Below are 26133 nucleotides of genomic sequence, written 5' to 3'. Positions count from 1 at the left end.
AAACCTTTCCAGTACACCAATTCTTTCTCAAGTGGTCATCCATCTCAACATCATCACCCGCGGGCATTAGTGGCACCAGATGGGGTTTCTGAAAAACCTTTGACTTCATCTTTGTGTTACCATGATCATGGATATGCTCATCCTATGCGTAGCACTAGTACTACTTGTCAACTTTTATCAGCGTGACCCTCATAGATGGTACGGTCATGCTCAACGCAAGTGCTCCAGAGGGGATATCGAGAACACTCTACCGAGGGGTTACCGACTAATTCATGAACATATGCATCGAAGTAAATTAATCGACATGTCATTCATAAAACATTTTCTCACACATGGTCAAAGGGTTGCTTGCCTTTGTCACATAAGTCCTCAGGGTCTTCGAAGTCTTTTGGTCCAACACTGAGTACTCCGTCTACTCCGTGAACTATCGTCGGAAACAATCACAGTAATCCACACAGCAAGAAGAAACAAAAGTGCTATATAAATAGGAGTTTTATTTTTCTTGGACCTCTCTGGTCATAAGAAAAATACCTCAATCTTGATCTAGGAGATTTGGACCATCAGGGATTTTTGAATGGCCAAAAGGAGGAATAGCTGATCCTTTAAGAAGCCTGCAAAAAAATTCTGCTAAAAATGAGTGGAGGAACTCCTTTAACACAGGAGGATTTTAGAAACATTTAGGAAGTTGTTTCACTAGATTTGGAGTGGATATGAATATTCTAGGGATTTTATAACATTGGATAAATAGGAAAAAGGAGCTATTTATTTAATGCACCAGAAACATGCCAGATAAAAATGTTGACTAATGCTTCAAAAATAGTGCATAATATAAGAAGACCGTGGAAATTGGAATCACTCCATTTGGAGTTGATTTGAATCCTCTAGGATTTTCTGGATAGATATTGAATTTAGGAACTTGTAGAAATTTGAATCATCAGATTTTGACTCCAAATGGATTTATTGAGGATTATTGAAGTATCTGATAAAAGGAAAAACAAGAGAGTTATACCAGAGGGGGGAACTATATTGTGCGCAAGGCGCACCGCAGATTTGGGCCGACCCAACTTGGCCTGGCTCGCGGTGGTGCTAGTGACGCAGAAAGCGCCTTCGGGCTTTACGTCTCCTATGTGGGGAGATGACCATCAGTGCTCCCGTCTCCACTTAGGGTTGGGCCCGGGCGCTGTGGTGCTTACGGGCGGGCCCCGCCGGTCAGGTTCTCCTCCTACCTCCCGCTCACACGCAGGAGATGCACGGGACGCCGACCCGCTGGAGCTGGCATCTACTCTGGCCACCTTCGACGAAGCCCTTGCCACCGGCGCTGACGAGCGTGCGCCGCATCTTCTTGGGGCACTAGCTCCGCCTAGGGAGCATTGAGGGAGAGGGGCCCCGGCCGAGGAGGGATAGAGGAGAGGGAGGAGCCCGCGAAGGGTCTTTGGTGCCTTGGGAGGTGCAAGAAGGAGAGGAGGTAGCCCGGGAGAGCTCGGGTTCGAGCGAGACCACGGTGGCATCCCGAGGCCATTGGATAGAAAGAGAGCTTGGGAGGGGATTGGAGAGGTCTGGGTGGTTGCTACGAAGGGTGGAAAGGATATGGTAGGTAGCACGGGCTCGGGAGGGAGGCTAAGATAGAGGGGCACCGAGAAGGACCTCGGATGCTCTCTGGTGCGTGTTGGGCATGGTGGCCATGCGTGCCAGAGCCACCTTGGCCGCTTCCTAGCATCGGGGAGGGGCAGGACTGGTCAAAGGGGGTCCCCCAGTGCCCTAAGACATGCTGCAGCGGCCTGATATGAGCTCCAGGAAGAAAAAAAAGGCTTAGAGCATCGTTTTTGTATGCCACGGAGGTGGTCACCACCCCACTTCATGTCTAGGGCCACCCCTTAGCCAGACCAAGGTTTCAAGCATGCAAGGCATGCGTTCCACAGAGCACTGGTGGAATTTGGACCCAAGTGGTTCAGGTTAGACTGGGTTTTGATTACAATTAAGTTTGCAACAGCAAACTAAAGGATGGAAATGAGGGCACTTACTGGAGAGCTTGTGAAATAAAACCTTTTCTAGCAGCCTTATTCATGGAAGGACTACAAGACTGCCAACTTTTAGCTCAGGGGAATGAGTTTAGCTAGCAGTTGTAGTTCAAGGCTACAATTCTGCCAGAAATGAAGATTCGGATGTGCTGCTCTTTTTCCTACATGAGCATGACATATCTTGGTTTGAAATGATGCATTAGCAAGCTAGGGGATCTCTAGAAAGAGGTGGGGGCTTTATCTTAAGCAGAAGTATAGCAAGAGGGGTAAAACAGTGATGCCAAGGTAAAAATGAGGGGTAGACACATGGAGTCACCCCCCCAATAATTGACCAGTGGCCATGACAAGGTTACTAGTGGAAAAAGAGAACTAGGGAAGGTTGTGGTAAAAATTTAAGCTCAAGGGAAATAGTGGAAGAGGCCAAAGGAGCAACTTTTGTAAATGGAGAAAGGTGTTCGACGGATGTTAGGGCTACTAGATGGATTCCAATTGCTATGAAACTTAAAAAGATCACATAATAGGTGAAAATAGGCTTGGACACCTAATTTGGGATTTGGTGGAGAAAGTTTCCAATGTAAACTTGAAAAACCATCTAAATGGGTAGAAATGGCTTTCTGCATATGAAACCATCTAAATCAATTCCCACAAATCCACAACTTGGTGTGGGGTTTGAGCATTAAAGAATTCCCAAAAAGTATGGGATCAATTGGAGAAACTTTATGATGTAAAGCTTCCCAAGGTTAGAAATCCACAGAGAAGATTTTGAGGGGTTTGGGACAATTCTTCTATTCTTCTATTTGCACAACTTGGTGTGCCTGCATTATTGGCGACACTTGGAGACACTTGGCAATTGGAGCACAATTTGAGCACAATTGGAGACACTTGGCAATGTAGAGTGGCTCGAATTTGAATCTAGACAGATAGGGTTTTGGAATATTCTACTGAACCAAAACAACTTGGATTGAGATGAAACTTGGCAAGATCATCACATATATGACATGTGTGACTTGCTAGGATTTTACTAGGGTTTATTGAGAATATTTCTTATAGAAATATTTCAAAGGCTTGAAATAGGAAGGAAGGGTTTTGACCGGTTTTGCGTAATATTTTGAACATGACCATGTGTTGAAACCTATATATGGAATATATATGTCCACTGAGTTTCCTTAAATTTTCACAAATATTTTGAAAGCAATAAAAGTAACTTTCCTTAACAATGGACCATTCCTGGCCTCACAGAAAGGTATTTAAATAAAATAGGAAAATAACTTTAAAAATAATAATATTGTGGTTTTGGGAAGACATTTTGATAATGAGATTTAAATAAAATATTTGGTGCAAAATAACCTCCCTAATTTGAGGACTTGTAGTACAAATCCCAACTGAGGGGTTCTTGAAAGCTTAAATCAAGTAAATGCTTTTCGGTCAGAATAATGTTTGGTAAAAATAGTTTCTCGTCCTAAACACATGGCATGATCATTAGGCAAGGGTTTGGTTCAAGAAGGTGAGTCTGGAGAGTAGCAGGAACATTGGGATTCAAACACAAGCAACACACAAGCAAGCAACAATCACATCAAGCATCACAAGTATACACAAATTTTTTAATTGGTCCTAATTATTGAGATAAGTTAATTCAGTCAGGAGAGTTAAAACACAGGGTGTTATAGACCTTATCCCCTTAAGAAAATCTCGTCCTCGAGATTTCTAGGTTAAGTATTGGAGAGATACTGAATTTTAAGTTCGAGGTAGTCTACACGTCCCCTTGTTGATGTTGTGGGTCTTCAGGTGCTTGATGATACATCTTTGAATGCTCCGCGCGTCCTTTCCTGACCGTGAGCGGGTTGTCGCAATAACCTAGGCTTGACTGAAAGTCAAGGGCTTGGTGAACTAAGTTCTTGCCGGGTTCTGGCTTGCACATGTACTCCGAGGTCGGAACACGTGGGAAGGTAGCGTGTGTGGGCGTGATAAAGAAGTCCATGCTGACCTCGTCATGCTTCCATTCTGGTACCTTCATAGGCTACAATAATCTTGCTGGCTTCCGGTTCTCTGCTTTGATTTGCTAGCAAGAATCACAACATGCAATGAAAGAAGCGATATCCCTCTTCATTCATGCCACCAATATTTTGTCTATAGATCCTTGTACATTTTTGTACCTCCTAGATGGGTTGAATACGGTATGTTGAGAGCTTCCTCCAAAATTTGAACTTTGAGGTCCTCTTTGTCCGGTACGCACACTCGGCCGCCGTACCATAATATCCCTTGTTCATCAATAATAAACTCGAGGGCCTTGCCTAGTCTCACCTTCCTTTCTATGCCTTCGATACTGGGGGCTCGTTTTGAGCCTTCTTGATCTGCACATCTAGAGTGGGTTGTACTTCCCCTGTTCCATAGTGCCTTCTCGAATGAGAAGCAGGCTTAGCCGAGCGAACTCGTGAATGAACTTGGGTCTTAAACTTTGCATAGTGCCATTGTCTTGAGTCGGGTTCTCACTGAGAGCATTGGCTACCAGGTTGGCTTTACTCGGGTGTTAATGGATACCCACATCATAATCCTTAATCAATTCTAACTAACGGCGTTGCCGCAGGTTCAGATCCAGCTGAGTGAAAATATACTTGAGACTCTTGTGATTTGTGTATATCTCATAACGATTCCCAAGTAGGAAATGACTCCATTCCTTGAGAGCGTGTATCACGACAGCTAACTCCAAATCATGAGTGGGGTAATTTTATTCATGTCTCCATAACTGTCTTGAGGCGTAAGCCATGACTTTTCCTTCTTCCATAAGTACACATCCGAGGCCTTTCCTTGAGGCGTCATAATATACTTCAAAATTCTTGTGTAGATGAGGGACTATTAACACTGGTCCAGTGATCAGTCTCTTCTTCAGCTCTTGGAAGCTATTCTCGCATGCTTCAGTCCATTCAAACTCTTTGTTCTTCTTGAGAAACTGGGTCATGGGCCTGGAAATGGTGGAGAAACCTTCAACGAACCTTCGGTAATATCGTGCTATCTCGAGGAAACTTCGCACATCTGTCATGTTGGCTGGTTGTTGCCATCCATTAACGGCCTTTACCTTTTCGGGATCCACTGCTATGCCCTCTTGGGTCATCACGTCGCCCAAAAATCCAACTTCTTTTAGCCAAAATTAACATTTTCTGACTTTGGCGTACAACTGATGTTTATGCAGCTCACCTAATACAATCTTTAGGTCTTGTGCGTGCTCTTTTGGCATCTTCGAATAGACAAGTATGTCACCGATGAATACCACGACAAACTTATCCATGGACTTCATGAATACATTGTTCATTGGATGCACGAAATAAGCCGGGGCATTTGTTAGTCCAAAAGGCATCACAGTAAACTCCTATAGTCCGTATCGAGATGTAAAAGTTGTCTCAAGAATATCTTCCGGGCATATCTTTAGCTGATGATACCCCGACCGCAAGTCAATCTTCGAGAAAACTTTTTATTGCGCTAGTTGGTAGAATAAATCATTTGTTCGGGGCAGATGATACTTGTTCTTGATGTTGGCCATGTTGAGAGCTCGGTAATCCACGGATAGCCTTAGTGTTTCGTCTGTCTATTTGGAAAACAGTACTCGCAATCCCCATGGAGAGGAGTTGGGTCTGATGTACCCTTTGTCCAATCGTTCCTTTATTTGTTTCTTCAATTCAACCAATTCGGTAGGTGCCATACGATAAGGCTTCTTTTATATTGGGGATGTACCCGATGCAAGTTCAATAACGAACTCCATCTGTCAGTCTGGTGGCATACCTGGTAGTTCCTCGGGAAACACGCCTAGAAATTTAGAGACCACCGAAACATCCTTTAACTCAGAGATGTCTATTTTATTCAGTCGGGCTTGAGTTGGTTTGGTCCTCTCCAAAGGTGCAACTTTTACTCTCTTTCATTGATGATGGGTGAGTGTTACAGTCCGATTGAAACAGTCAATAAATACTTTGTTGGCATTTAACCAATCCATTCCCAAAATGACATCAAGATTGTTGCTCTCTATCACAATGAGATTTGCGCAAAATGTCAAACCTTTAATCTCAATGGTAATATTCTTGAAATACTTTCGTGTAACTTGCTGTACTCCCGAGGACTTGATGGTCGTTGAATTTTCCAACGGGAGAATTGAAAAATTGTGTCTCAAGGCAAACTTTTCCGAAATGAACGAATGTGAAGCTCCAGAATCAAACAAAACCATGGAAGGAATTTTGTTTACAGGGAACTTACCAAGTACTATCTCCGACGCGTTCATGGCATCTTCCTTGGCCACATGATTGACGTGACCTTTCCTGCAATTGTTGTTGGCATTGAGGTTGCTCCGTCTTGGTGCTAATTTATTGTTGGAGTTGTTTGGCTTTTGTGCACCATTTATGGCCTTTGGACACGGTCTGGCATAGTGTCCAGCCACTCCGCAGGTGAAACAATTGATGTCAGGGCGGGGAGTAAAGTCCTTGTTCCTTGCATAAAAGTGGGTGTTGAGTTGTTGGTTGCGGTTGGAGCACGGGGTGTTGAACTCTTTTTGTCCTCAGTCTTGTGTCTGGTGTTGCGAGTTTGTGTTGAGTTATTATGATGGCGCTTGCGAATGTCATCCAGGCTGCGATGTTCGGTTTCTAGCATATTGGCCTTGTCCACAAGTGTTTCAAAATCTGTGAAGCTGTGAACAACCAGTTGGCACTACAGTGCAGGAGCGAGTCCATCAAGGAACTATTCCATTTCTTCTCTTCTCTCTTATAGTCTTCACTTGCATAGCGAGATAGTTGGTTAAATTGGTCCAGGTGTTCCATTACAGTGGAACTCCATTGCTTGAGGTCATCTAACTCCCTTTTCTTGATCTTCATGACGCTATTGGGATTGTGCTACCCATGAAAGCTTTCTTTGAACTCAGCCCGCATGATGTTGTTCTCGTTTGGATGCACGCAGAGGATGTTTTCCCTCCACAAGGCTGCAGTTCCAGTCAGATAATGCGGTGCGTAGAGTACCTTCTCGTGGTCGGTACATTAGGCAATAATAAGCTTTCTCTCAATATCACGTAACCAGTCATCGGCTTCCATCAGCTTATCAGTGTATGATAAAGTCGGTGGATGGGTATTCTGTAACTCAGCCAATGTGGAGTACTGCTAGTGAGGTCCACATTGATTTCCCATATTCATGAACTGACTCATCATTTCTTGATGTTGTTGTTGACTTTGCTCATATAGGCGACAAACTTGAGAAAACTCTGTGTCGTTGTCTTGTTGGCTTGAGTGTCCTTGAGTGAAGTCGTTACCTGTCTCAGCAGACTGATTCTCTCCCTACAGTCTCGGCATGGAGCGTGTCCAGGGATGACTCAATTCTCAATGATGGGTTAGTGTTGCAAAAAACAAATGAGAAATCTGAGTTTAAGAGAAAAATAAAAAAATCTCAGCCAAGGGAAAACACAAAATATTTTTCATACAACAACTGTCGTGTCTGCAGAAGTACTGTCGTACATATCTTACACCATGCATAATTATACAATATATAACTCAGGTCGTACTCACGCATGTCTAACCTGTTATTTAAGCTAGTGCATTTCTCCTGATCCTACAAGATGCAACACAACTACTTCTCTAGGTGGAGGTGGAAGGAACATGGATCGGCTGCCCCAGGGTAAGTCCCAGACGAGGTGCTGGAGACTCAACTTCCTCCTACATGGGCCCTAGGCGGACGGCGTGAGGCGGTGAAGCGCGTACTGGGCTAGCAGGCAGGGCAGCTCTAATGGGGGTAGGAGCAATGACTTGATTGAACTCCTCAAGTGTAGGAAACTGGCGGCGAACTAGTTGGGCTGACGGAGTGCATGAAGCTGAGGAGGAAGGGCATGACCGTGGTGGCGCGGGACGGAGAACCTCAGTCTTGTTAGGGGGACGTGCGTGAGCCTCTATATGAGCAACCACCAAGTCATCTACTAACCCGTCGAAGGCTGACTCTAGTGCCATGAGATACTATACCTGCATCCCAACGGTCTTATCATCCTCTCTTGTGGGGCAAGAAAAAGCATAGTGACTGGTGTACGGAACGTGGCACGAGAGGTAATGATAAGGACCAGTCTTCATCACTGGAAGGGTGTCCCGAAGACGGGCAATCGCCTTCCTGGTAGCCATCTACATAGCATGCCTCTCCGTAGGCATGGATCTCGCGACGAAGCTAAGACGACGGGTCTCAAATCGCCCACCAATTAAATGTACCAAGGCCTAATGCATTGTTAGAGTGTCGCTGATCTTGTGGCGGCAGAATGTGTACTCCGTGCGAGTCATCGGTCCAATCGCGATCCTGGCAATGAGTGAGAGGAGTCGTGAAAATCCCGCTCGCTCGTTGGCAAAAACATGTCACCGACAACCGTTGCCAGCCATCTACAGGTAGACAAAAGTTTCAAGATAATCATAACATAAATTTATGTTGACTAACATAAAAATATCTACAATGTGTAGAATAATAAAATAAAAATAGCTAATCCGGTTAGCGATCCCACCTAGTGGTTTCCTGCAGTCAGCCTGGCTCGGATACCAAGGTTGTCAGGACTGCTTTCCAAATAAATAATTTCACCGGAAATCAGCCATGAATGTCACTAGTGTGGAAAAATCTTTCACACGAATAAACCAAACTTGATACAGTAACCAGTAGTACTTAATATTAAACAAGGTAGAGCGGAGGTCGCTCTACAGATTATTACAACATGCCGAGAATAACATAACGACGGGTATATTATAGTGGTCATGGGATAAATCTACTTCTCACAATAAAGTGGGCATGTCACATCAGAGAGAAGTGACATGACATAAGTACTACTAAGCACCAAGCGTCACAGTTAGGCTTGATGATTTATTCATGGTGGCAGAAATGGTGAAATAATACAACGATGGACTCCATGATCGCAAGCCTGACTCAGACTCCTCTAGGCGTCGGACTCGCTATCGCACTCTTCATCCATGAGGTCTCCTTCATCCATATTTCGCCACATCATCAAGTTAGTGAGTACTTCAAAAAGTACTCGTGAACACTTTGCACAAAAGATAGGATGAATGCAGCAATTTAATATTCATAGTTAATTATCACAGTTATCATGATAAAAAAAGTTAATAGCAGTTATGTGAGACTAGATAAGTCGGGCGGTAGTCCTCATGAAATATCCAAACAGAAATAAAATGCAGTGATTGGGTGTCTGAACCGACGCCTCGAAAGGTTAACAAGTAAAATAAATAACCACCGTCAGGCGTCTAAGCGACTCCGCATACAGGGTATATTAAATAACAAGCCACAAGAGGGCATCTTGGCGACGCCACAGCAAGGGAATAAATAAAAAAGAATCCAAAGTTAGGCATCTTAGTGACACCACATAAAGGGCATAAATAAATAACAAGCCATAGTCGGGCATCTTAGCGACACCACATAAAGGGCATAAATAAATAACCATCTAGAGTCAGGCATCTTAGCGACGCCACACAAAAGGCATAAATAAATAACAAAGGATTATTCGGGTGGTACAACCAACCTTCAAGATATTCCAATCACCAAGTTTTCATCAAGTTAATTTCCACATCACTGTGTGGTATTAACAATCAACCTTGTTGTAAACCAATACTTTTGCTCGAGGGGCCGACACTAAGACCGACACTTGACCTGTCAACGAGCCGCCCTTGATAGTCGACATGGATACTCGAATAGTGTTGACTCTGTAGAGGGTGTACTCTTTACTCACAGCCAACGGGTTCCGATAGTCACTAGGACTAATCCCGCGTACGGTATTTTAGAAGAAAACACTCAAAACCAGCACACACCCATTTTACCCCCGTGAAGACCGGTATAACCCGGGCTATGCTGCCAGGGAAAAACCATAAGATGGGGAGGCCAACATCCTCGACTAGCATGGGACCGAATTGATACACGCACTACAAGGGAGTGCCCTCCCACTCGGTCCTAGACCAGAAACACCCATGCCCCCTGACCGTATGACTGTCTTTATCCCAAGGCCATGGAGACCTTTATCCCGCCCCCTCTACTTGGTGTGTAACTTATAATAGGTTCACAACCAACTACACTGCATTCCCTTTCAGAAAAACTATGGCAGCATGAAATAAAAGGTCACACACCGACAAGTCACGATCTAGGTCGATACTGGAGTTATTTAAATCTCATCCCACCATGATCATGCAGCCGACATGACCAGTCCACAACCTATCACGTCCCACGTGACTAGGCTGTCCACGGCCTCTCATAACCACATCGGTCATCATAGTCACATATAGAGTTATATTAAGTAATATGTAATGTGTTAGTTAATGCAGAATATGATCAATAAATTTTTATTTAGCAAACATCACATCAAAATTTCAAACATGCTTGCGTGCTTCAATGTAGTTGGGATCAAGCTCGGTGAAGTTGACGGCGGCGTTTCCCTCGTTGGAATCTATGTCACATATATCATATGCTAACGTAAGTGCTAAGGCTAAAATAATTGTCTCCAAATATATTTGAACAAATCTGGAAATAAAATAAATAACAAGAGAATTTTTTGCACAAAGAATCACTGAAAGAGCACTTGTGGTTTAAAAGTTATGAAGGAAATGGCATCAGGGGCTAATCTGTGATAAAACATAAAATCCCCAGGGGGCAGACTGAAAAACTAAAAGCGCCTTTGGAGGATACAGCGAGCCAGGGAAGAAGGAGTATTTGGCAGCAAGGCGCCTTTGGGAAAACAATTCAAAAAAGAACAGAACACTGACGAGGGTGTCCCACTCGTCAGGTTTAAAATGTCATCGGTGACAGAAGCTCATGGTGGCCAACGCTGATGATCTACGGTAGTGCAAGGGCAACTAAGGGTACATGGGCACTCACAGGGTCCTTTCGCATCGGTAGCAAGTGGAAACGGTCGTCGGCGAGCACCACATCGATGGTGGCTTCTTCTCCGGCATACGACATCGTCGGGGGCAAATAGATCTCATCAGAGGGAGTAGCTACCACGAAATTGAGGCGTGGTTTAGAGGGAGAGTTCAGTAGAGGCTTACTGATGAAGTTTGGCGCGTGCTAATCCACTCACCAGAGGGAATCTTGCCGGGACCCAAGGCGGGTCGAGGTGGCTGGAGTCGGGGAAGAATACCTCCCCGAGGCTCTCTGCTGGCTTGAGCGGGGCGCTGAGAGGAGGGGGAGAGGTGTTGTGTTGCCTAGCTGCTCGGGGCTTCCAATTTATTGGGGGTTCGAGGTGGTTGCTGCGATGGAGAAAATCTCCGATGCGTATTACGGCGACAACGAGGGATAGCAGGGGTGTAAGCGGGTGATCCATTTTTGCACTAACCCGTGTTGTTTACGCATGGGTGGCTTGGCTCGACGGAATGACAACATGCGGCCATGGTGGCTCCATAGAGCGTGCCCTGTGCTTCTCAGACCCCGCCGACGACTCTGCAGCGTGCGCATGTTGGAGACGGTCACGGGTAGGCTCCTGATGGTTTGGGCAGTGCTGGTCGGTGTTGTCTCTCGACGAGGCTCTCTCGCGGCTGCAACGAACGGCTCTGCTGCCACAGAAGAGGTCGAGGCCGGTGTCCCAGATCACCACTGGCACCTACAAGTTGCCAAACAACTGCGCAGCTCTGAGGTAGGAGGGAAGCACAGTGAGCAAGGTGCCACTGTTACTACTACTGAGATTTACACTCCAGTTCTTCTAAAACTCTGAAAGTTTCAACTAAACATGCAATACTTCATGTGAGGTGTTCGTAGGAATGCGAGAGGGCTCAAAATAATTTTCCTGGGGCTGAAACTTGGAGTTCTTATCCACTGAGGCTACTAGAGGTTCCGTGAATTATTTCAGACTTTTTGAAGCAAGGCACGATGGGTAACCAACGCTGAAAAGGTTTCTGGTCCAATTATCTTTTGCATGCATTTTGAAAATTTGGAACTATGGACCAGAATGCTTTAGCAAGAATGGGATGTGGGTACTAAGGAGTACTTGTGGTAAATTATTTGAGGTCAAAGTCAAAAGGAATCTGGTTCTTCCTTTGTAAATCTTGAGACCCCAAAATAAATGGCACAAATAGTTTTTAAAATATTTCATGAAGAAAAGATATTTTTCCTGGTTGGGCACTATTAAGAAAAGTTGGATTACCATCCTAGGTGAGAGAGAGAAACTTTGGAGAAGAAGGTTTTGAAATGTTGGGCAAGCCAAGGGTAAATATGGTTCTCATACAAAATATTTGAAAATAATTGCTCCAAGGTATTCTCACATAAGATAACAAAAATGCCAAGGAGAATTTTTGTAGGCAAGAACCCCAACATAAATATTTGAAGACCAGAACCAAAGTTTATTAGGAGTTTTGGTCAAAACTGTTGGAAATCCATTTAAAAATAATAAAGATTAGAAAAATCCAAACTGACAATTTGAGGGTGTTACAATCCACATATGCCTCCACCGTTTGTCGATCTGTTTCTGCTGATGCAACAAAAGACCTTCCAACGGCGCTAGAAACACGTGCTGACGGGAGACTGTTCTTGTCTAGATTCTCCTCAGCAACGGCACCAGGAATCCTTCTGCTATGGCTACGCCTTTAGGGACTTCCTAGGAAAATATGCAAAGGATTTCCCCGTGGCCTTGGAGCCTTGCGTTGGTGTTCCCTCGAAGCAAAAAGGGTGATGTAGCGTAGCGGTGGTAAGTATTTACCCCAGTTTTGAGAACCAAGGTATCGATCAAGTGAAGGAGTATCACAAGTGCCTGCACAAACACAAAAAGCTTGCTCCCAACACTATGAAGGGGTTCTCAATCCCTTATAGATCGTTTGCCAAGTGAGAACTGAAAGCAACAAAGTAACAAAGCAAAGTAAAAGCGGAGGTGTAAACGATAGGTGTGAATAGACCCGGGGGCCGTAGTGTTTGCTAGTGGCTTCTCTCATGAAAGCAAGTAGACGGTGGGTGAACGAATTACTGTCGAGCAATTGATAGAATCGCGCAAAGTTGTGACGTCATCTATGGCAATGATTATATCTATAGCGCTCCGTCCCCTATGCTTCAGCCATAGGCTCTATCATGTATGCAATGCTGTGCACTAGACCGGATGTTAGCCTGGCCATAAGTATGGCAGGTAGGTTCTAGAGTAATCCAGGAGTGGATCACTGGACGGCGGTCAAGAATATCCTGAAGTACCTGAAAAGGACTAAGGAGATGTTTCTCGTGTATGGAGGTGACGAAGAGCTCGCCGTAAAAGGTTACGTCGATGCAAGCTTTGACACAGATCCGGACGACTCTAAGTCGCAAACCGGATACGTATTTATTCTCAATGGGGGTGCAGTAAGCTGGTGCAGTTCCAAGCAAAGCGTCGTAGCAGATTCTACATGTGAAGCAGAGTACATGGCTGCCTTGGAGGCGGCCAAGGAGGGTGTCTAGATGAAGCAGTTCATGACGGATCTTGGAGTGGTGCCAAGTGCACTGGATCCAATAACCTTGTTCTGTGACAACACTGGTGCCATTGCCTTAGCAAAGGAACCAAGGTTTCACAAGAAGACCAGACACATCAAACGACGCTTCAACCTCATCCGCGACTACGTCGAGGAGGAGGACGTAAATATATGCAAAGTGCACACGGATCTGAATGTAGCAGACCCGCTGACTAAACCTCTTCCACGGCCAAAACATGATCGACACCAGAACTGTATGGGTGTTAGATTTATTACAATGTAATTCACATGGTGATGTGAGGGCTAGATTATTGACTCTAGTGCAAGTGGGAGACTGTTGGACTTATGCCCTAGAGGCAATAATAAATGTATAGTTATTATTATAATTCCTGTATCAAGATAATAGTTTATTATCCATGCTATAGTTGTATTGAATGAAGACTCATTTACATGTGTGGATACATAGACAAAACACCGTCCCTAGCATGCCTCTAGTTGGCTAGGCAGTTGATTGATGATAGTCAGTGTCTTCTGATTATGAACAAGGTGTTGTTGCTTGATAACTGGATCACGTCATTAGGAGAATCACGTGATGGACTGGACCCAAACTAATAGACGTAGCATGTTGATCGTGTCATTTTGTTGCTACTGTTTTCTGCGTGTCAAGTATTTATTCCTATGACCATGAGATCATATAACTCACTGACACCGGAGGAATGCTTTGTGTGTATCAAACGTCGCAACGAAACTGGGTGACTATAAAGATGCTCTACAGGTATCTCCGAAGGTGTTAGTTGATTTAGTATGGATCAAGACTGGGATTTGTCACTCCGTGTGACGGAGAGGTATCTCGGGGCCCACTCGGTAATACAACATCACACACAAGCCTTGCAAGCAATGTAACTTAGTGTAAGTTGTGGGATCTTGTATTACAGAACGAGTAAAGAGACTTGCCGGTAAACGAGATTGAAATAGGTATGCGGATACTGACGATCGAATCTCGGGCAAGTAACATACCGAAGGACAAAGGGAATGACATACGGGATTATACGAATACTTGGCACTGAGGTTCAAACGATAAGATCTTCGTAGAATATGTAGGATCCAATATGGGCATCCAGGTCCCGCTATTGGATATTGACCGAGGAGTCTCTCGGGTCATGTCTACATAGTTCTCGAACCCGCAGGGTCTGCACACTTAAGGTTCGACGTTGTTTTATGCGTATTTGAGTTATATGGTTGGTTACCGAATGTTGTTCGGAGTCCCGGATGAGATCACGGACGTCACGAGGGTTTCCGGAATAGTCCGGAAACGAATATTGATATATAGGATGACCTCATTTGATTACCGGAAGGTTTTCGGAGTTACCGGGAATGTACCGGGAATGACGAATGGGTTCCGGGAGTTCACCGGGGGGGCAACCCACCCCGGGGAAGCCCATAGGCTTTGGGGAGACACACCAGCCCTTAGTGGGCTGGTGGGACAGCCCCAAAGGGGCCTATGCGCCAAGAGAAGGAAATCAAAGGAAAAGAAAAAAAAAGAGGGAGGAAGTGGGAAGGGAGGGGGACTCCTCCCACCAAACCAAGTCCAACTCGGTTTGGGGGGGGAGTCCTCCCCCCCTTGGCTCGGCCGACCCCTTGGGAGTCCATTGGACCCCAAGGCAAGGTCCCCCTCCCTCCTCCTATATATATGGGGCTTTTAGGGCAGATTTGAGACGACTTTCTCACGGCTGCCCGACCACATACCTCCATAGTTTTTCCTCTAGATCGCGTTTCTGCGGAGCTCGGGCGGAGCCCTGCTGAGACGAGATCATCACCAACCTCCGGAGCGCCGTCACGCTGCCGGAGAACTCTTCTACCTCTCCGTCTCTCTTGCTGGATCAAGAAAGGCCGAGATCATCGTCGAGCTGTACGTGTGCTGAACGCGGAGGTGCCGTCCGTTCGGTACTAGATCGTGGGACTGATCGCGGGATTGTTCGCGGGGCGGATCGAGGGACGTGAGGACGTTCCACTACATCAACCGCGTTCTCTAACGCTTCTGCTGTACGATCTACAAGGGTACGTAGATCACTCATCCCCTCTCGTAGATGGACATCACCATGATAGGTCTTCGTGCGCGTAGGAAAAATTTTGTTTCCCATGCGAAATTCCCCAACAATATCTACGAACAAGCCCACCTTGTTACCCTTGATGGCAACTACACGATGTGTGCCTTGCTGCCCCTACTGTGACTTGGAAAGGTCACCACACGGTAAGAACCCAAAACCAAGCAATTCTCCCATTGCAAGAATCATAGATCTAGTTGGCCAAACAAAACCCAAGACTTGGAGAGACTTACAAGGATATCAAATCATGCATATAAGAAATCAGCAAAGACTCAAATATATATCATAGATAATGTGATCACAAATCCACGATTCATCGGATCTCGACAAACATACCGCCAAAGAAGATTACATCAGATAGATCTCCATGAAGATCATGGAGAACTTTGTATTGAAGATCCAAGAGAGAGAAGAAGCCATCTAGCTACTAACTACGGACCCGTAGGTCTGAAGTGAACTACTCACGAGTCATTGGAGGGGCGATGATGTGGGTGAAGAAGCTCTCCAACTCCAAAGTCCCCTCCGGCAGGGCACCGGGAAGGGTCTCGAGATGAGATCTTGCGGAAACGGCAGCTTGCGGCGGCGGAAAAGTGTTTTTGTGGACGCCCTGATTTTTTCTGGATTTTTAGGGAATATATAGCACAAAGACCTAGGGCAGGGGAGCGCGAGGGAGGCCAGAAGCTTGGTTGCCACGGCCTCCCCCCTGGCCGCGGCAACAGGGCTTGTGGGCTCCCTGTGGGCCCACTTGCTTGTCCCTCAAGCCTCCTGATCTTCATCCATTCTGGAAAAAATCATTTTGGGGATTTTATTCCGTTTGGACTCCATTCCAAAATCAGATCTGAGAAGAGTAAAAAACACAGAAAAAACAGGAACTGGCGCTTGGCACTGAGTTAATAAGCTAGTCCCAAAAAAGATATAAAAGGTAAACAAAACATCCAAAGTTGACAAGATAACAGCGTGAAACCATAAAAAATAATAGATACGTTTGAGACGTATCAAGCGTCCCCAAGCTTAACTCCTGCTCGTCCTCGAATAGGGAAGTAATAAAGAATGAATTTTTGATGCTTTCATGCTACCTAGCATAGATGTCCTTTCTAACTCCTCTTATGTGACTTGAATGTTAAGATCCATTAGATTCAAAACAATAGTTTGCTATTGACGTGGAAACAATAATACTTCAAGCAAACTAGCAAAGTAATCATGAACTTTCAAAATAACAAGGCCAAAAGAAAGTTATCCCTACAAAATCATATAGTCTGGCTATGCTCTATTATCATTGCAAAATGAATTTAAATCATGCACAACCCCGGTATATGCAAGTAATTGTTTTCACACCTTTACTTTCTCAAACCTTTTCAACTCTCACGCAATACATGAGCGTGAGCCATGGTTTTAGCACTATAAGTGGTGTGGAGTGTGGTGGAGGTTGCAAGACATACAAGGAGAAGATGATCACATTAACTAGGCACATCAATGACCTGTGGAGATGCTCATCAATAGATATCAATGTGAATGAGTAGGGATTTCCATACAAATGATGCACTAGAGCTATGAGTATGTGAAAGCTCTTAAAGAAAACTAGTGGGTGTGCATCCAACTTGCTTGCCCACGAAGACCAAAGGTAATTTTGAGGAAGCCTATCATTGGAATATACAAGCCAAGTTATATAATGAAAATTTCCCACTAGCTATATGGTGGTGACAAAACGAGAGACTCTCAATCATGAAGAACATGGTGCTTAATATGCACAAGTGTGCAAAAGTGGTAGCATTGTCCCTTCTCTCTTTTTCTCTCATTTTTTTTGGATGGGCTCTTTGGCCTCTTTTTTTTTGGTGGGCATCTTTGGACTATTTTATTTCCTCACGTGGGACAATGCTCCATCAACGATGATCATCACACTTACAACTCAAAACATAGATCAATGATGACTCTATATGAAATGCCTTCGGTAGTGTACCGTGGCAATGATCTAGCATGGCATAGACATAAATGGAAACATCATGCTAGATAATGATGATCATGCAATGGCAATGTAGACATGGTGGAACATTTCATGGTGGTAGTTGCATGGCAATATATCTCGGAATGACTTTGAAAAAGCCATAGTAGGTAGGTATGGTGGCTGTTTTGAGGGATGGTAATGGTGGGTTTTGTGCACCGGCGAAAGTTGCACGACACTAAAGAAGATAGTGATGGTGGAAGGTGAAAGTGCATCTAAACCATGGACTCAACATTAGTCATGAAGAACTCATATACTTGTTGCAAAAGTTTTATTAGTAATTGAAACAAAGCATTCAACGCATACTCCTAGGGGAAGGGTTGGTAGGTATAATCCATCGCGCAATCCCGACCGCCACACAAAGGATGACAATCAATAGAGTAATCATGCTCAGGCTTCATCACATAGCGGTTCACCATACGTGCATGCTACGGTAATCACTAACTTCAACACAAGTATTTCTAGATTCACAACACCTTACTAATATAACTTCAATATTACCATAACCACAACTCAAAACTAGTTGAGATGAATCAAACTTCTCTAACTATTCAATGCACATGAAGGTGGAAGTTTTCGTATCCCTTTGGATAACTACCCCTTTGAGACTACTTTCATAGCTAGATCAACTACCAAGCCACGCACCGCCGTGCTCTAAAAGATATAAGTGAAGCACATAGAGCAAAATCAACTAGCTCAAAATATATAAGTGAAGCACATGTGAGCTGAATTGTCTACCAAAGGATATAAGTGAAGCTTGACAAAATCATGGTGAGTGCATGTCTCTATCTCTCTAGGTGTGCAGCAAGGATGATTGTTACACAACGAAAATAAAAGACTCCTACGATACAAGACGCTCCAAGCAAAACACATAACATGTGGTGAATAAAAATATAGCCCCAAGTAACATTACCGCTGGATTGAAGACGAGAGAGGGGATGCCTTCCCGTGGCATCCCCAAGCTTAGGCTTTTACGGCATCCTTGAATCTCTTGGGGTGCCTTGGGAATCCCCAAGCTTGTCCATAAGAAATTCACCCAAAACTTGAAAACTTCACAACATGAACCTTAAACAAAAACTCGTGATAACATTATTATAAGAAAGCAAACCACCACTTCCTTAGATACTGTAGAAAACTTGAATTCTACTTATGCTGATGTTGGGTTACTGTATTTTCAATCTTTCATGGCTAATACCCCCCGATACTATCCATAGTTTCATCAAAATAAGCAACCAACACAACAAAAACATAATCTGTTAACAGCAGACCAGTCTGTAGCAATCTGTATACTTCGTATACTTCTGGTACTTCAAAAATTCTGAAAACTTGCGAAAGTCTGAAGAATTTTCGTAGCAATCAGCCGAAAAACGAATCAACTCAAAAACTCTTATAGAAAAAAAACGAAAATTCTTTTCGTTAGCAGAAAGTTTCTGTCTTTTTTAGCATGACCAAACGATCATCCCCAAGACTAATCATAACGGTTTTGCTTGGCACAAACGCAAAAAGAAAAACAAAAAACACAATCATAACAGAATTATGAAAGTGTGAAAAACACATAACAGAAAGAAAAAGGATAGATTCGTTGGGTTGCCTCCCAACAGGCGCTATTGATTAATGCCCTTAGCTAGGCATAAGGTGATGGAATCACGTATAGTCATCTTTGGTGCTCAAACCATAAGTAGCCCTCATCATAGATTCGTAAGGCAATCTTATTTTCTTTCTTGGAAAGTGCTCCATGCCCTTCTTTAGGGGAAATTGAAATCTAATATTCCCTTCCTTCATATCGATGATAGCACCAATAGTCCTTAGGAAAGGTCTACCAAGAATAATGGGACATGAAGGATTGCAATCTATGTCAAGTACAATGAAATCCACGGGTACATAGTTCTTATTTGCAGCAATAATAAGAACATCACCGATCCTTCCCATGGGTTTCTTGACAGTAGAATACGCAAGATGCAAATTAAGAGAACACTCTTCAATCTTATGAAAACCAAGAATATCACATAAAGACTTTGGAATCGCGAAAACACTAGCACCCAAATCACACAAAGCATTGCACTCATAGTTTTTATCTTGATTTTGATAGTAGGTTCCCACTCATCATGAAGTTTTCTAGGTATAGTGACTTCTAGTTCGAGCTTCTCTCGAAGAGATTTCATCATAGCATCTATGATATGCGCGGTAAAGGCTTTGCTTTGGCTATAAGCATGTGGAGAGTTTGCAATGGACTGCATCAAAGAAATGCATTCAAACAAGGAACAACTATCATAATTGAATTCCTTGAAATCCAAAGTGGGAGATTCATTACTACCCAAAAGTTTGATTTCTTCTACTCCACTCTCCACACCTTTATCATCAAGATAGGTGGACTCCGAATCATTGGGGCGTTTTTCAACCATAGTGGATTCATATCCAGCCCCTTCATCAATAGGTTTGACACGCAAAAACAAAGATTCAAGAGGAGACACACCAAGCACCTTAAGATCTTCGTGATTTTCATCACTAGAACGCACCCTTTTAAAACATTCATGCCTAGCGCGAATTTGGGTGGTTCTTTCTTTGCTCTCATTCATGGAGACACGCATTGATTTCAAAGTTTCATCCAAGTTGACCTTGGGAGGAGCACATCTAACTTTCAAAGCATCAATATCACAAGACATCCTATCAACGCTCTTAGCCAAATCGTCTATTTTGAGTAGTTTTTCCTCTATGGACGCATTGAAAATCTTTTGAGAGTTGATGAACTTTTTGATAATACTCTCTAAATCAGAGGGTAATTTGTAATGATTTCCATAAGTGTTGTTGTAGGAATTGCCATAATTGTTAGAGGAGTTACTAGGAAAAGGCCTAGGAACATAGTTTCCTCTAAAAGCATTATTGTTGCCAAAATTGTTCCTACCAACAAAATTGACGTCCAAACTAGCGTTGCTACTCTCAGTCAAGGAAGATAGTGGCATGTCATTAGGATCTAAAGGAGCATTTCTACTAGCAACCAAATTCATCAACTCGTCCATCTTAGCACTAAGCGAGTCAATTTCTTCTATAGCGTGTACCTTTTTGCTAGCAGGTGACCTTTCAGTATGCCACTGAGAGTAGTTGGTCATGATATTGTCTAGGAGTTTTGTAGCATCTCCTAACGTGATTTCCATGAACGTTCCACCTGAGGCGGAGTTCAAGATATAGCGAGAAGCAAAATTCAAACCAGCGTAAAAGATTTGTATAATCATCCACAAACTCAAGCCATGAGTAGGACAATTTCTAATTATAAGCTTCATCCTCTCCCATGATTGTGCAACGTGTTCATGATAAGCATCTTTGCACTTATCCCAACAATCAATACTATTTTTGGGCAAAGAAGAAAACCAAGTTGTTGCGGGATCTCGCAACGACAAAAGGAAAAAGTTTCAACTTAATCACGTCATTATCCACTTCTCTTTTCTTTTGCATATCGCAAAGCTCAATGAAGGTATTGAGATGGGATGTGGCATCTTCACTAGGAAGGCCAGAGAATTGCTCTTTCATAACAAGATTCAGCAAAGCTGCGTTGATTTCATACGATTCCGCACTAGTGGCGGGAGCATTCGGAGTACTGATAAAATCATTATTATTAGTGCTCGAGAAGTCGCAAAGTTTGGTGTTTTCAGCCATGATGACTTCAACAAACAAACAAGCACTACTGGAATTCCTATATTTGCCGTCTGCCAAATCTTTGCCATCAGCCAGCAGACCACGAAGAACCTCTTTACCGTGTGTTGGCAAAAAACAGATGGTAAAGAGGAGGCTGATGGCAAAATACACATTTGCCATCAGCCACCTCTTTGCCGTCTGTCAACAGACGGCAAAGGTAGGATGGCAGACGGCAAAGCTATCCCACCCCACCCCTCCTCTCTCCCCATCCCACCCCGGCCCCACCCACCCCTTTGCCGTCTGCCTGACTAGCTTTGCCGTCCGTGGCAGACGGCAAAGGGGATCAGTGGCAGACGGCAAAGGGGATGGACCCCCCAAACATTAACGGTCGCCGCGCGCCCCACCTCTCTCCTCTCTCCCACGCACTCTCTCTCACTGCTCTCCCCTCAGCGCCGCCACAGCCCCTCAGCGCCACCGCAGCAGCTCCCGGCCCCCAGCGCCGCCGCCGCCCCACCGCCGCCGCTGCCGCCGCCACCCCCACCCCACCTCCCCACCCCACCGCCGCCCTGCGCCCCCCCTGCGGCCCTCCTCCTCCTCCCTGCGCCCCCGCCGCCGCCGCCGCCACCCCCACCCCACCTCCCCACCCCACCCCACCGCCGCCCTGCACCCTCCTCCACCGCCGCCCTCCTCCCCCTGGTAAGTTTCTGTTTCTTCTTTTTCTTAATAGTTTTTGTTTAATTAGTTCTTACTTTTAGTTTAGTTTTAGTTTAGGTTTAGTTAGGTTAGTTTCAGTTTTAGTTAGGTTAGTTTCAGATTTAGTTAGGTTAGTTTCAGTTTTAGTTAGGTTAGTTTCAGTTTTAGTTTAGTTTTAGTTTTAGTTTTAGTTTTAGTTTAGGTTTAGTTAGTTTAGGTTTAGAAGAAGAAGAAGAAGGGGAAAGGAGATGAAGAAGAAGGAGAAAGGAGAAGAAAAAAATAAGAAGAAGAAGGAAAAGAAGAAGAAGGAAAAGGAATGGAAGGAGAAGAACCAAGAAGAAGAAGAAGAAGAAAAATAGGAGAGGAAGAGAAGAATAAGAGGGAAAAAGAAAATAATAAGAAGAAGAAGAAGAAGAAGAAGAAGAAGAAGAATAAGAAGAAGAGAAGAAAACAAGAAGAAGGAGAAGAAGAAAAAGAGGAAAAAAGAAAAAATAAAATAAGAAGAAGAAGAAGAAGAATAAATTAGTAGATTTAGTAGGTAGTTTCTGTTAGTTAATTAGTAGATTTAGTAGGTAGTTTCCTGTTTAGTAGAAGAAAATAAGAAAAAGTAGAAGAAGAAGAATAAGTAGAAGAAGAAAAAAGGAGAAGAAGAAGAAGAAGAGCTAGAGGAGGAGGAGGAGAAGAAGAAGAATAAAAAGAAGAAGAAGAAGAAGGAAAATAAGAAGGAATAAAAGGAAAAGGCAAAAGGAAAATAAGAAAAGAAAAAGAAGAGTGGAGCCCGTATCCAGCAGGGCGACCAGCTGCTCGCCATGGATCGTCATGGGCAGCAACATGGTCCGCTCATGGCGGATGCCGGCGAGGGCGTGGAGAGAGACGACGCAGGCCGTCGCCGTAGAATCTGCGGCCGGGTCTGGTGCGTCATTCGTCTCCTCCGCCTCGGTGTAGTCGACCGTCTCCAAGTAGAAGAGGCGGGGGCAGACATGTGTCGGCGTGTAGGGCTCATCGCAGTTAAAGCAGAGACCCTGACGTCGACGCTCCTGCTGCTCGGCCGGGGACAACCTGCGGAAGGTCCGTGTGGCGGCCGGAGGTGCGGCCATTGCGGCTGGCGGAGGCCGGCCCGGTGCTGGAAGGGTCGGCACGGGTCGACTGAGCTGGCGGCCGCCCCGTCCGGGCGGTTGCTGCAGTGCCTGTGCCTGGGTATAGATCGGACCCGAAGATGATCCGGCTGCCCACGCGGGAATTGGCGATGGCGATGACGGGAACTGCACCTGGTGCAGGGGCCGACCGGTGGTTCGGGGCGCTGGAGGTGCTGCTGTCGATGGCGGCGGCGGCTGCTAGTGCGGCGCCGGAGCCTGCGCCGTGGTGGCCGGTAGCGACTGGTGGGGCAGCCCCCCAGCGGCGCGGTGGTGGCCGGCCAGACCGGCCAGGGAGTACCCGCGGCGTGGTAGTGCTGCAGCAGCGGCGGCGGCGCCCCTCCGTGGAGTGGCTGGAAGGCCGGGGTGGCCCACGGCAGCGACGGCGACCCGTAGGTAGTGGGGGCGACGCTCGACGGCGGGGGTTGGGTCCCGGCGGGGCGGTGGTGGTGGTTTGCGGCAGTGGGGCGGTGGTGGTGTTGAGCGGCGGCGGTGGTGGAGGGAGCGACATGATCAGCCTGGAATCTTTGGATACCAAATTGGTAGGACTAGGGTTCCTACCGGGCCTCCGGTGTAGGTTGTAAGGGCAGGGAGGAGGGGAGCGAGGGCTGGAGCAGACGCGCCGGCGAGATGGCGCCGTCGCGGCTAGGGTTCGGTGCGGCGGAGGCTAGGGTTCCGGCTCCTTGGAGAGCCGGGAAACAGAAGATAATATCTTTATTGCTTGATCTCAATTGATGTCTTACAACTAGTATTTATAACTCGAGCCTAAGATAACTTTCCTAAAGTAATTTACCTAAGATAACTTGCGGGCCAAGCCGCTAATATTAACGCCCAATGGGCCTACACCGGGCATAGGCCAAGCCGGTCATAACAGAGGAGGAGGAGGAGGAGGAGAAGGCCAAGGACCTTCTATCCTTCTCCTCCTCCTCCTTCTCCTCCTCCTCCTCCTTCTTGATTTCTTCTTCTTCTCCTCCTCCTCCTCTTTCATATTATCCTTGCTTTAATTAACCCAACAATGACATAATTAGCCCATTTAGCTCCAAAATACCATAATAAGCTCAAAATGGCATAAGAACCTTGGTTAGCTCATGAATATTATATACTTAGCTTGTTTTCCTCTAAAATGACATAATTGGAATATTTGTGTTGATCGGGTGGATTTACATGTGATAGTTGTCTCGTCGCTATTAGGTCTGCTGTGCGAAGACCTGCCCGTGCGTTGTACGAGCTCCGCCTCTGCATTCGTGGGTCAGTACAAATTTCATCTCCTCCCCGCCCCTTCATTTACTGTGGCTCGGTTTCCGGATGCAACTTTCTAGATTTAGCTAATTCAATTAATTTATCAGTATGCGTGACCAGTATGCGTCTCCCGTTCGAAAGGGCGACATCTATAAATATGCATGTCTTTGCATATTTATAACCGCCATCCTTTCGAATTGTCCAACATTATCCATGGACAGCCCAAGTATGTTTAGAGTGGGTTCATTTTCCCGTATGCTGTGCTCTGGATCCGATGTGGAATTTTGTCAGTGCCTCCCTGTTGTTCTCCGGATGCACATCCTCTCTGTTTATTGCGGAGACATGTATCAGGAGAACAGCGGGGAGGTGCTGCCGAAATTTTGCGTTGGATCCGGAGCAGAGCATGGGAAAACGAACCCAATCTACACATACTCGGGTGGGATTAGGACCTATCTTTACCTATTAGCGTGTAGGTTGCCTGGACCTAATAAAAATGGTGAAAGATGAATATAAATGCTAAATTATATATAAATATATTTCTTCTGTCTTTAGTAGCTACGCAAGATGAGTGATCGTGCGTGGATGTATACCGGTCACCCTAGTCAGAAAGAGATGACGAAAGAATGGTTTTTAAAAACAAAGGAATTTGTGAAAGCCGCATTCGCAAATGGCCAGGAAAGAAACTATTGCCCCTGTCCTGGATGCGACAACTATAAAAAGACGACAGAGGCTGTAATGATTAAACACCTGCAGAGGAGGGGTTTTAAGCCTAATTATACGGTGTGGACATTTCATGGTGAGTCTATACAACGCACAAGAGCTGAGGTGGTCCGTCGTCGCACAGACGAGAATGGTACTGGGATCGAAGACATGGTGCAAGACTTTGATGATGCTCCGGATTCGGAAGATGAGATGGAGGAATCTGCAAAGGCCTTTTATGAAATGTTGGAGTCTTCAAAACGTCCTCTCCATGAGCACACCGAGCTCTGTCAGCTGGATGCAATTGCACAAGTAATGGCTCTGAAGGCTCAGTTCAACTTGGGAAGAGAATGCTACGACGCGATGATGACACTATTTGGACGTTTCCTACCCAAAGGCCATGTCATGCCTGCAAACCTGTACCAGTCGGACAAAATACTTCGTGTACTTAAGATGCCCTATGAGAAGATAGATGCATGTGAGAAAGGATGTGTCTTATTTAGGAAGGAGTATGCACACTTGGACTATTGTCCCAATTGTGAGTCTTGCAGGTATCTTGTGGTAGACAACGGTATGGGTGAGAAGAGGCAGACCAAAATCGCAGTTAGTGTTCTTCGGTATATGCCAATCGTACCAAGACTTCAACGTCTTTTCATGGTCGAAGAGACAGCCAGACAGATGACATGGCACAAATTGGGCAAAAGAACCGAACTAGATGCGGATGGGAATGAGATGATGGTACACACATCGGATGGGGAAGCGTGGAAACATTTCGATGGATTGCATCAGGATAAAGCGGCAGATCCAAGGAATCCTCGAGTCTGCGCCTCCACGGATGGTTTTAATCCCTTCGGCATGACGGCAACCCAATACAGTTGTTGGCCTGTATTTGTCATTCCACTGAATCTCCCCTCCGGGCAGATTATGCAAAGAAAGAACATATTTATGACGTTGATAATTCCAGGGCCCAATTATCCGGGGAAGAATATGAATGTGTACCTGCAACCGCTTAAGGATGAATTGGATGAAGCTTGGGAAAATGGGGTCAAGACATACGATGCCGCTAGAAAAGAAAACTTCAAAATGCATGTGTGGTACATGTACTCTATGCATGACTTGCCAGCGTATGCGCTATTCTCTGGATGGTGTGTGCATGGAAGGTTCCCGTGCCCCCAATGCAAGGCAGCTCTTCAGTTTCATTGGTTGAAGGAG

Source organism: Hordeum vulgare, chromosome 3H (assembly GCF_904849725.1).
Source record: "Hordeum vulgare subsp. vulgare chromosome 3H, MorexV3_pseudomolecules_assembly, whole genome shotgun sequence".
NCBI classification, from domain to species: Eukaryota; Viridiplantae; Streptophyta; class Magnoliopsida; order Poales; family Poaceae; genus Hordeum; species Hordeum vulgare.
Note: the sequence above shows the minus strand (reverse complement) of the source record.